Below are 13,246 nucleotides of genomic sequence, written 5' to 3' on the forward strand. Positions count from 1 at the left end.
GATTTGAACTCAGGACCTTTGGAAGAGCAGTCAGTGCTATGAACCACTGAGCCATCTCTCCAGCCTGAAAAAAATTTTTTTAAAAAGCCTATAATACCTCAATACACCTAGACCACTTATTTTATGGTAACAGGCTATTGATGGACCTGGTTTGTAGCATAATTGATAGAATGCTTGCTTATCATGTAGGAGGCTCAGAGATTCATCCTTAGTACCATAGAAACCACGTGCAGTGGCAGAATCCTGTAATCTCAGCCCTAAGAGTGTGAAGGCAGGAGAATCAGGATCAGGTGCTTAATGTCATTCTTTTTTTTGTTTGTTTGTTTTTTTGTTTTGTTTGGTTTTTCGAGACAGGGTTTCTCTGTGTAGCCCTGGCTGTCCTGGAACTCACTCTGTAGACCAGGCTGGCCTGGAACTCAGAAATCCGCCTGCCTCTGCCTCCCAAGTGCTGGGATTAAATGAATTTAAGGCAAGCTTGGGATACAGAAGGCCTTTCCGTGTCTCAAAAAATAATAATCAACTGAGACTGGAGAGATGGTTCAGCAGTTAAGAGACTTGAAGAGGACCTGAGTTCTCAGCACTCACAGGGCAGCTGTTCCAGGGCCTCCGACTCCTCTTCTGACCTGGCACATAAGTGAATATGATATATCCATGCATATATAGTCAGGTACCCTAACATATACATAAAAATCAAATAAGTATTAAAAACAAAACTAAGCACTCAACCAAGCAAATGCAAAGACGTTGATAGCCACAGAAAAGAAGTTCATCCCCAAAGCCGCACAACTCGTCCTTGCAAGGATAGATGTCTGGGCTTGGAGAGTTAATACAGTGGTTAAGAGTAAGTTCTGGGTTCTTGTGATCTCTGCAGGCCCCTTACTTAGTACCCACAATTCTCTCTTCTTTTTCTCCCAGCCGAGCAAGATACCCAAAGGAAAGAAGGCCAAGGGGAAGAAGGTGGCCTCGGCCCTCTGCTATCGTGAAAAAACAGGAGGCCAAAAATGTGGTCAATTCTTTGTTTGAGAAAATGCCCGAGAACTTCGGCATTGGCCAGGACATCCATTCCAAAAGAGATCTCATACGCACTCAGGTAGCCCTGCTCCAGGGCCTGCAACAGAGCCTGCTATAGGGCCTGTTACAGCGCCTGCTACAGGCTACAGCAGCAAAGAGCCATCCTCTAGAAGCGGCACAAAGCACTCCCTGCCATTAACCAGTTCACCCAGGCCCTGGCAGGCAAATGGCTACTCAGCTGCTTAAGCTTGCCCACAAGTACAGGCCAGAGACAAAGCAAGAGAAGAAGCAAAGGCTACTGGCCAGGGCTGAGAAGAAAGCTGCTGCCAAAGCAGGGGTGGGGTGGGGTGTGTGTCCCAACTAAGAGATTATCTGTCCTCCGAGCAGGAGTCAATACAGTCTCTACCTTGGTGAAGAACAGGAAGGCTCAGCTGGTGGTGATTGCCCATGATGTAGACCCCACTGAGCTGGTGGTTTTCCTGCTTCCATCGAAAGATGGAGGTGCTCTACTGCATCATCAAAGTGAAAGGCCAGGCTGGGGCGCCTGGTCCATAGGAAGACATGCACCACTGTTGCTGTCCCACAGGTTAACTTGAAAGACAAGGGTGCTCTGGCTAAGCTGCTGGAAACTATTAGGACCAAGTATAATGACGGATGTGATGAGAACCTCCGCCCCTGGGGAGGCATTGTCCTGTGTCCTAAGTCTGTGGCTCACATTGCCAAGAAGGAACAGCAAAGGACTCGCCACTAAACTGAGTTAAAGGTACTGCTGGTTTCTGTACATAAATATAATTACAATTTTTTTAAAGTGAGTTCTGATCTTGGAGAGGACTTGAATTTGACTCCCAGTATCCACAACTGCCAGCTCACAACCACCTCTGTGAGCACTTGCTCTCATGCTCACACAAACACATATCTTTAATATTCAAAACGTATACAACCAAATACAAGAATCAAAGTCTGTTTCTGGTCTAGGGCTCTTCCAGTTCTGTTTCTGAGCTAAGCTAGCCGTGGACCAGCACTACAATAGCTGTGAATCAAATCAGTCTCTTCCAACCAGGTGTGGTTACTCATACCTTAAATCCTGCCTCAAAACAACAACAACAACAACAACCTGTCTTTTCCACTGCTCAACAAATGAAATCTGTCATTTTTTACTTTGTTCTTTGGGTGGAGGTCTTGCACATATCCACTGTGCTAAGCTAAAGGGAGGGCAGGCCTGTCCTCTTGGTGGACAAGGCCATCTAGCATTTGAGGCTTGTAAGTCATATCTGGAAGTAGAAATTGCATTGGCTTCTGAGTACTGCAAACAGCTTGTCCATACTGAAAAATGGTTGTCAAGTGTACAGTAAAGGGTGAGGCAGACAAGAACTTGAAATCACTTTTAGTTTTAGGAATTAAAATTTTTATGTTATCTTGTTTTTTTTTTTTATTTTATGTTATGTGTATAGATGTTTTTTCCCCCTGCATGTATGCCTGTAGTTATTGTATGTTAAGTATTTCCTCCTCATGTCTACTCCCTTTCCAATAAAAGATTCTGATAGCTCTATTACAAAGGTCACAGGGCATGCATATTAGTTAAAAGATCAGATTCGAAGCTGGGTGTGTTGGGGCAGGTTTATAATCCCAGCACCAGAGAGGCAGAAGCACTTGTATCTCTGTGAATGAGAGGTCAGTGTGGTCTGCACAGTGAGTGCCAAGTGTTGTACACAGTGAGTTCCAGACCAGTGCTGTGTAGTGAAAAACCTCATCTCAAAAAAAAAAAAAATTGCATTTGCAGGAAGCTTTGTCCCAGTTCCCAAATGTCTTATTTAGCTAAGCTTGTGGCTCACAACCTAATGAAAGTCTCTGATTGTTTCTTTGCTCAGAAAAAGAAAATGGAGATATAAATCGGCTTAGAGGGAAGATAGTCACAGAAGGTTGCCACCAGAATGTTTTTGAGAAGTCAGAGGAATGTCAGAAGGCTGGGGCTGTCCTACTGCAGTAGGAGTGGAGAGAGCAATCGGTGGCCCCGAACTGAAGCTGAATTCGCTTTCTAGGAAACTTGACAATGATCTTAGGAACAGAATTTTCCCCCTTTCTCCCACAATTCCATGAAAATTGTTATCTTGCTAACATTTTGGTAAACTGCCTACATGAAAGTGGAAAAGAGGGCTGGTGAGATGGCTCAGTGGGTAAGAGCACCCGACTGCTCTTCCGAAGGTCCAGAGTTCAAATCCCAGCAACCACATGGTGGCTCACAACCATCCGCAACGAGATCTGGCGCCCTCTTCTGGAGTGTCTGAAGACAGCTACAGTGTACTTACATATAATAAATAAATAAATCTTTAAAAAAAAAAAAAAGAAAGAAAGTGGAAAAGATTTGAGACAAACCCTGGCAGAGTGGGTAAGCTCAAGAAGTTGCCCCCCGGGAAGCTGATACTTATTTGGAGCTTAATTGGGTAGGGTGGTGCATACATATAATTGGTGAGGCCAAGGGAGGAGGATCACAAGTTTTTAGGCTAGCCTGAGCTACAAAGTGAGGCTCTGTTGAAAGAAAAGAAAGAAGGGAGTTAAAAAATGGATTTTGAGATTATTTTTTAAAATGTGATTCAACATTTCCTCTTCTGGGTTTATAGCTGAAGGAGTCAAGTGACCATACTGTAAGAATACCTACATTTCTGTTTTCCTTGCAGCTCTGTGCACAATATCCAAAATATGGAACCAACCTAGATGTCTACCAATAGACAGATGAATAAAAATGCATTGCACAGGCACAATGGAGTCTTATTCAATAATAAAGAATAAGGAAACACTACTGGCTGGTTTTGTGTGTCAACTTGACACAAGTTGGAGTTATCACAGAGAAAGGAGCCTCCCCTGAGGAAATGCCTCCATGAGATCCAGCTGGAAGGCATTTTCTCAATTAGTGATGGGGTGGGGGGGCGCTGGTAGTCCTGGGTTCTATAAGAAAGCAAGTTGAGCAAGACAGGGGAAGCAAGCCAGTAAGAAACATCCCTCCATGGCTTCTGCATCAGCTTCTGCTTCCTGACCTGCTTGAGTTCCAGTCCTGACTTCCTTTGGTGATGAACAGCAGTATGGAAGTGTAAGCTGAATAAACCCTTTCCTCCCCAACTTACTTCTTGGCCATGGTGTTTTGTGCAGGAGTAGAAACTCTAAGACAGAAATTATGTGATTTATAGGAAAATTAATAGACACAGAGATCATCACGCTAAGTGAAATAAGCAAGACTCGGAAAGACACATGTCACACAATCATACTCATATGTGGAAGCTAAAACAAAACACTTTACTACCAAAAGATTAAAACCTAAAACAGTGATTGCCAGGAGTGGGAAGCAGAGCAGAACTGGAGAGATGTTTGTTAGAGGTTACATATAGGTAATATGTAGGATAAACAAGTTTAGAGATCTAATACACAGCATGAAGACCATGTAGTTAGTAAAAGTATACTGGGGCCAATAAGATGAGTCAGTAGATAAAGGTGCTTGCTGTCAACATGAAGACCCAAGTTCAGTCCTCAGTGTTAGCATTCTGTCTAAGCTCCTCCCCACAGTTACCTGGCAACTGTCATTTAAGCCTGATCCACTATAAAAGGGGCTACTTGCCCTCTCCTTCCTCTCTTAATCTCTTCTCTCTTTCTCTTGCTCTTTCTTTCCTCATTCCCTTCCTTTCCCCCTTTCTTCACGTACTCATGGCCATGGCTGGCCTCTCTACATCTGTTCTCTCTCTCTCTCTCTCCTTCTACTACCCTCTTAACTCCCCTCCCCATGTCCTGAAAAAACTCTGTTCTATACTATACCATCAAGTGGCTGGCCCCTCAGGGGGAAGGGATGCCTTGGCATGGGCCTGCTGAGACATCCCCTTCCCTCATACCTGACTATACCCCCATAGAACATATCTACCCTTATCTCTCTTTATCTTTTTATAAACACATCAGTCAGGATGCACAAATTGTCCTCTGATCTCTACAGATATGCTATGTCATGAGCATGCATGCACATAAAATTTTTAAAACTGTAACAAAACATGCTATATCAGAGAGGTAGATTAATCAGAGAAGTACATTTATCAGACACACACACACACACACACACACACACAATGTTTTAAAAAGTGAGTACTTGGGACTGGAGAAATGGCTTGGCAGTTCAGAGCACTTGCTTGCTTCCTTATTTATTGTTTTGGCCTAAATTTGAATCCCAACACCCACACTGGGCAGCTCACAAACACATACCAAAAGATCTGACACATTCTTCTGGACACCTCAGATGGACACACACACACACACACAAATCATTTTTTTTTTTTTTTGGTTTTTCGAGACAGGGTTTCTCTGTGTAGACCAGGCTGGCCTTGAACTCAGAAATCCGCCTGCCTCTGCCTCCCGAGTGCTGGGATTAAAGGCATGTGCCACCATGCCCGGCACAAATCAATTTTTTAAATGATTGTTCTCTTTTTAAGTAAATTAACACCCTTCCATACTTTGCTTTTCTTTGCAGTGCTCAGAGTAGAACCTAAAGCCTTCTTTGTGCTCAGCAAGTGCTTTGCTAACTGAGCTACCTTTTTCTTTTCGTTTTATTGCTTATTTTATTTGTTTACAGTTCAAATGTTATCCCCTTCTCTGTTTCCCCTCAGGAAACCCCCTCTCCCATCCTCCCTCCCCTGCTTCTATGAGAGTGGTCCCCTATCCACCCACCCACTCCTACCTCCTCGCCCCTGCATTCCTCTACACTGGGGCATGGAGCCTTTGTGGGACCAAAGGGTCTCTTTTCCCACTGATGTCCAACAAGGCCATCCTCTGCTATATATGCAGCTGGAACCATGGGTCCCTCTGTGTGTATTTTCTGGTTGGTGGTTTAGTCCCTGAAAGCTCTGGGAGATCTGGTTAGTTCATATTGTTGTTCCTCCTATGGGCTACCCTTTCCAACCCACCCGTTCCTTTAAGCCTAGCTATGTTGAAGTAGGATAAGAAATTCAAGTCTCCTTTAATTAAATATGCTTCTAGCAAAGAGCAAGAGGATAAAGAAAGAGCAGGGGTATGGGTGTCAAGGGAACAAGTCAGGGTGTTGGCCAGAGGCCAGGACGAGCCTCTGGTCGGCCTGCCTGTTCCTAAAAGGTGGTGATACTCCACCGGGCAGCCCCAGAGCTTCATGGTTTCAGAAGAGAGGCCGGGAGGGTGCAGGGTGTGCATATTCCATTTGAGGGGAACTGACAGAAGCCAATTTTGTCTGACAGGAATGGATATTTGAAGGAAAAAGGCCCCCAGTCTTGTTTGGGCCAAGTTTCACGTTTGGGCCAGGCGCTTAGTGGAAGCTTAATTAGTTTCAGTGGACCAACCGCAAATGGGGCAGCTTGCTTTGCACATGGTCAACTTGTACAGCTAGGAATGAGGAGTTTTATAGCTTCTTTTTCAGCACCACCTCATTAATCCTCCCAGTGCAGAGGGAGGCTGAAGACACAGTCATCTTCGTTTTAAAGAAGAGTCCCAAAGAGGTGAAATGACTTGAACCCCATCACGGAGCAAGTTAGCCACTATGCTGAAAATAGAGCCAAGCTGTGATTCTGGGGTGAACTGCCCAAGTTAGTCTACAAGTCATCCCTGCTTTGTAGCAAGCTCCCTCTTGCAAGGGACCAGTATCACTTTACTCTTTAGGCTGACTCTCTGCTTAAGGACATTGTAGAGAAGCATGATGGTATATATATATATATATATATATATATATATATATATATATATATATATATATGCCAGCATTAAAGAGGCTAAAGAATATATATATATATATATATATATATATATATTCCCAGCATTAAGGAGACTAAGGCAGGAAGGTCAAGAATTTCAGGCTATCCTGGGCTATGTAGAGAGAGGGAGATCTTGTTTCATAATAGGCAATACTGGGGTATAGAGCAATGATTCTCAACCTGTGGGTCACCACCCCTTTGGGTATTGAATCACCCTTTCACAAGGCTCTCCTGAGACCATCGGACAACACAGCTATTTACATTACTATTCATAACAGCAGCAAAATTATATTAAGATTAAGAATTAGCAATGAAAATAACTTTATGGTACAGAGGTCAACACAACACGAGGAACTGTATTAAAGAGTTGCCACATTAGGAAGGTTGAAAACCACTGGTCTAGAGTGGAGAGAGAGGCTTGCTTTGTCTTAGCATCTCTTCCTGGCTCATCCCTCTAGCCCCTGTACCTGTGAGGTTCTTGATCTCTACTTGGGTCTAGGTTTTCAGAAACAGGTCAGTACTAGACTGCCTCATTTTGGGGTCTTTGCCACTGGCTCACCTTGTTCATCAGTTAGAAACAGAGCAGATACATCATTCCTGTCAAAGCATGTCTAGAAGTGGAGAGGAAAGAAGGTGGATGTCAAGTAGTTAGGTAAGAAAATGTGACTGGAGTTATGTGACACATTTGGGGTGTATTTGAAATGCTCAGTATTCTTTCAAAGTATGCAAAGTAACTGAAATGAAACAAAAGGAAGGAAAAAAAGAACAAAATCTGTTAACTTTTATGTTTTTCTCCATGATTTTACTGTTGTCATTTTTAGTATTTGAGGAGTGAGTTTTTAGTGGTGGCAGAGTTTCCCATAGCCTAAGCTGGTGAGCTCCTGCCTCCACATTCTGAGACTAGGATTATAGATATGAGCCACACCCAGCTTTTTTTTTTTTCTTTTTTTTTTTTATTTTTTTGGTTTTTCGAGACAGGGTTTCTCTGTATAGTCCTCCAGCTTTTTTTATATCAGGTTTCTTTTGGCATCATATCTTTATTTAAAAAATAGTTAATATGTCATACAAATGATATTTTCCTTCCAAACCTTTTGAGACAATCTCATGTGTTAGGAATATGAGCCACACTATAGTGCTTGGATATATCAACCAGCATACTGTCACATACATACCCTTGGAGACTCAGAACCTAGGTTGAGGATCATAAGTGTCCCTATAATGGGTAGATGGGGCAGGGTAAGGGACTATACCCTTATAGTAATGGGCAGATGGAAACTCACATGCATCTTTTGAATGTGGCTTTGGAGGACAGCACTACTGAATTCATGAAAGAGCATGAACATAAGCTTACAACACCCCTGGCTCTGTGAAAGGCAACTGGCCCAAGCACAGGCTGGTAGAGAGAGGTCAGGGGCACATTGGTTCTCAGCATTCTGCACTTCACACTCTGGTTATCCAAACCAGTTGCTGTCTGCCTGGACCCAGAGCATTAATTACATGCCATTTTCTGAAGAGTGTGACTGCAGTCGTGACTCCTTATCCATGGGAAATGCTTCAAAATGTGGGGCCAGGCTGAGTACTGTGGCATAGCAGTTGAAAGCATGGATTGGTTAGAAAAATAGACTAACTTGGTGCCATATGCAGGACCTTGAGATAGTGATTAAACCTCTCTCTCTCTCTCTCTCTCTCTCTCTCTCTCTCTTTCTCTCAGTATAGAATGCAGTTTATTTAGGGCATGGGGAAGGGAGTTAAGAGAGTAGTAGAGGGAGAGAAAGGCAGAGTGAGGGAGAGAGTAAAGAAGTGGAGGCTGGCTATGACCACGTGTTGGGGGGAGGGAATGGGGAGGAAGGGGGAGCAAGGGAGCAAGAGCATGACTAAACCTTTCTAGGATTCAACTTTCTTTGCTGAAACATGGCGATAGATGATTATCACCTTCCTCATCAGAATGTTGTGAAGATTAAAAGAAATCATGCAGCTGGGAGGTGGTGGCGCACGCCTTTAGTCCCAGCACTTGGGAGGCAGAGGCAGGTGGATCTCTGAGTTCGAGGCCAGCCTGGTCTACGGAGTGAGTTCCAGGACAGCCAGGGCTACACAGAGAAACCCTGTCTCGAAAAACCAAAACCAAACCAACCAACCAACCAAACAAATAAACAAACCCCCCCCCCAAAACAAAAAGAAACAAAAACCAAACCCCAAAAAACACTTAGGTGTGTGCCTAGCTAGCATATGACAAATGTTCATACACATTGTTTTTGTTTTTTTTCAATTTAAGGGGAGGGATAATTTTTGTTACGTGCATGTGTGTGTGTGTGTGTGTGTACATGTGGGGCATGTCTTCACAAGGGTCTTGGTACATGGGTATGTGGGTGCCTGTGGTAGTCACTGGCAGTACCAATGTCAGTGAAACAAGCAGTCTGTCCCTGTGAGAAGGCATACCCTCACCATTCCCACCTAATTGTGTCTTGCAGCAGGATGGGGCTTTCCACCCGAGAGATCCTTATAGACCCAGAGCAGAGCCCTCAAAACTCACTTCCTCCTGCTTCAAGGGAGGATGTCCTTCCTTCTTGTTCCACATGCTCACCCACAGTCTGGCTTTCAGGCTGCAGGCTGAGGAAGGGGATAGTTATTTTCCCATCTTCTTGGCCGCTGGGAGATATTTGATCCTAAGTTTCAAAAGTATGTCCCTTCCCAATGCTGGCAATTGATTCTCTCTTATCCCTTTGGCAGCAAAAATTCTGGCTGAGGCAGGTCTTTTCAATCCATAGCTGATGAAATTGCCTATTATCCACAATGTCTTGACAACAGCTTGAAAAAAATGTGACTGTGCCAGCCCCACCAGCACTCTGGGCTTATGCCAACAGTCTGAAACCATTTTCACTTAATTGGCTGAAGTCAGAAAGGCAAGGGTCAGGCTCTGGAGGAGTTGCCTTGGGTGATTGGAAAATATCAACTCTAGGTTCCAGCCAGAGATAGCTAGGAAGATGGAAGATGCAAGTGGGAATAGGGCACCATGTTCCTGCAGGGTCCTTGGGTCCACAGAAAAGTGAGACCAATAGTCATCTCAGGAGAGTTTCAGAAGCTTAGGGAACTACTGGGTGAAACTGAGCTGAATTGATGGGACACAGGGCTCCAACCAGTGTTGGATTTTCAGACAGGATTGGCTATACATTCCCAATTCAACATTTAAACTAGGCTAGCCTCAAGTTTGGGGTTCCAGCTTCCAGAGTGCTGGGATTCCAAGCATGGGCCACCAGGCCTGGTTTCCAGCTCCTCTCCTCCTTTCTCCTCCCCTCCCCTCCCTTCCCTTCCCCTCCCCTCCCTTCCCCTCTCCTCCCCTCCCTTCCCTTCCCCTCCCCTCCCCTTCCCTTCTTTCTCTTTTTGTGAGACAAGGCCTTATGTGTTCCAAGCCTAGTACACACCTACTTTGTCAGGAGGACCCTGAACTGATTCTTCTATCTCCATCTCTCAAGTACTGAGTTGAGATTACAGGCAGGCAACCACCACATCCAGTTTTCTAAAAAGTTTTTTATTTCTCTGCATGTCTCCCCACCCCCCACACCGTGTGTGTGTGTGTTCACATGCATGCTCCCACCCCCATGCCCCCACACCCACCTCCATGAATCCACACCTCCACACCAAAGCGCTCCCATGCCCCCTGTGCCCCCATACTCCCTGCTCTCTGTGCCTACGCATGCACATGCAGTAGTGTCCACAGAGGCAAGAAGTGGGTGTCAGATTCCTTGGATCTGTAGTTGCAGGTGGTCGTGAACCACCTGACATGAGTGCTTGCAACTGAACTCAGGTCCTTTGGAAAGGCAGTATTGTGCTCTTAACTGCTGAGCCATCTCTCCAACTCCTTATACCCAGTTTTTACGCAGTGCTGGTGATTCATCAAACTTGGGCCTTTGTGCATACTAACAAGTACTCTACAAACTGAGCCACAACTCCAGCCTTCCCCTCTTTTAATAGGATGCCATGCCTCACTGCACTACCCTGGATTACTGATTCACAGCAGAGTGTGCTCTTCTTACATTGTATAGAAGACTGAAGGGGAGCTGGAGAGATGGCTCAGTGGTTAAGAGGCACCGACTGCTCTTGCAAAGGTCCTGAGTTCAAATCCCAGCAACCACATGGTGGCTCACAACCATCCGTAATGAGATCTGATGCCCTCTTCTGGTGCATCTGAAGACAGCTACAGTGTACTTAGATATAATAATAACTCTTAAAAAAAAAAAAAAAGAAGACTGAAGGGGTTCTTTCATGATACTCATCTAATTTGACCATTCATACAACAGATCTTGTGAAGACTTACTTTGTGTCAGACTATGTGTGCAAATACCCAAATAAAGAGCCATCAGATCCTAGCAGTGTAATTGGTACAGAGCTGTGTGTGTGTGTTGTGGGGAGGGGTTTCAAACTATGAATTGTCCATTGGGCCATTTTGAGTGTCAACTAGCTTCACTTTATATGAGCATTCCAGTAACCTCAAACCTTGGTTATGGGGTAGTATCTCTAAGAGGCAGCATCTAAAAGAATTCTGCTTTCAGGGTCCATAATTTCACCCACTGGGGAACCTGCATAGTGGCCCAAGATGACTTTGTAGCCTCTGGCTCTTTTTCTCTAAGCTTTGCTTCCAAGCCTTTTAGCCAGGACCTTTGCAGACATAATGAAAGTAAATCTTTGTGAAAAAGTGACTTCTCAGGGTCACTGTATATGATGCCAATGAGGCAGTGGAGCTGGATGGAGCTGGAATTCCAAGTTATGTGCCCTTTTAGGGTTCTCATCACTCAGAAGGATTTTCTTGCATGTCATCATGAGTGAGTGTGCAGAGAGATAACTTGCCTGCATTTGCACAAAGGCACCTCAGAGACTGCTGGGAACCTGTGTTTAAATGGAAGAAATGAAGAGAACGGGAGGAAGTAAAGAATTCTTAATGTAAATAGCTCTGAAAAGCTAGAGAGGTTGACCATGTTTGGGATCCTGATGCTTCTATCTTCTAAATCAACCCCACCACCACTGCACAATCTGCCAGAGACTGTTGCAGGGGATTCCCCATCCTAAAACATCAGAAGACTACACTAACAGCTGTTTTAGAACTGGCGCCCTAATTCCCAGACTCTCTGGTGCACTCAGAATGAAGCACCTTGTGCTTTTTGTCTAGCCGCAACCTTTCATTTTTGAGGTCACAGCCGTGGTGGCCAGGTAACCCAGAGGTCCCATAGCCAATAGAAAGTGGTAAACATCTTACCCTATGTGGCAGTTAGGTGTTTTTCAAGAGGAGCAAGGAGGCTCCTCTGTGTGTTGGAGGGTTGTGGGAGAAGTGGGGTCCTTAGCTTTCATCACCCATATGAGCCCATGTACCAGGGGACGAAGGCGCAGGTGGAACAAAGGACTGCTACTAACCAACAATTCAAAGACACAAAGACATCCACAGAAAGGCACTTCAAAGACTTATTGGGAGAGTAAGATGAATAGATTTATTCATTCTTGTTTGAAAAACAAGACATAAATTAGTGTAATATATAATTTATATATTTATGTAATATATATACTATATACAGACATTAGAAAATGTATCCTCTCCATGAGGCTGAGGGAGAGGTGAATGACAGCGATGAAATGACAACAGGCAGGGTCTGAGTGGCGAAGGTGTAGGATCAAGAAGTTGGGAGAAGAGGAAGACCATGCCAACACTCTGAGGGCAGTGGTCGTGGGGGAAAGGGTTCCCCACTGGCTGCATCTCTGGCCCATTAAGCATCTTGGTCCTGTGGGAGGAGAGGCAAGGAAGGGGGGCTGGCTTCTGTAGAAGGACACCCCTCCCCCTTGCTGGGAGACCTTGCCACTCAGGAGGCTTTATTGCGCTAGGATCACCAAGGATAGGCAGGGGCTCTGCACAGTGTACATCTTATAAAACTCACATAAGAACGAGAGGTTTCACACAGGCCTCTCACACAGTGATGAAAGAGAGACCAACGCTGGCTGGGAGGGTGTGGGAAACAAGCAGCTATGGAGAAGTGGACGAGAAGCAATCTATACAGAAGAAACATTGGCTTTCTTTGTTCCCTACGGTGGGATAACTGTAGGGACTCCGTGTCTTCACTCCCAGAAGGGCTGGGGACGAGGGGGTGGTGATGGCAGCAGTGGCAGCAGCGGTGGCAGCAGCGGTGACAGTGGTGGTGGTGGTGGTAGCAGCGGCAATACATGAGTGTCAAGGAGGATGCTAAACAGTGTGAATTCCCTTCCAGATGGTTCCAGAGAGGGAGAGAGGTGCGGGACTGCACCGGGTAAGGCGCTCAGCTTCTTTTCTTAGAGAGACAAATCCACAGGGTCAATACACAGCCAAAAGCATATACTCGGGATTAACATATCACGCTAGCTTCCAGAAGTTTAAGATATAGTCATCAACACCCCCACCCCTCCCCCCGCCCCCCGCCCCCCCCATCCCAATCCATAGCTACATCAAACTCCTAAGGACAGTCTGTCTGCTA

General features: G+C 45.0%; 1 pseudogene; it reads left to right on the forward strand.

Annotated features, from left to right (window-relative positions):
- Positions 1 to 805: 805 nt before the first annotated feature.
- Positions 806 to 1,762, forward strand: LOC147004515 (large ribosomal subunit protein eL8 pseudogene; annotated as a pseudogene).
- The last annotated feature ends 11,484 nt before the right edge of the window (positions 1,763 to 13,246 follow it).

This window comes from Mus caroli, unplaced genomic scaffold (assembly GCF_978045245.1).
Source record: "Mus caroli unplaced genomic scaffold, Mus_caroli_1 scaffold_5, whole genome shotgun sequence".
Taxonomy (NCBI): domain Eukaryota; kingdom Metazoa; phylum Chordata; class Mammalia; order Rodentia; family Muridae; genus Mus; species Mus caroli.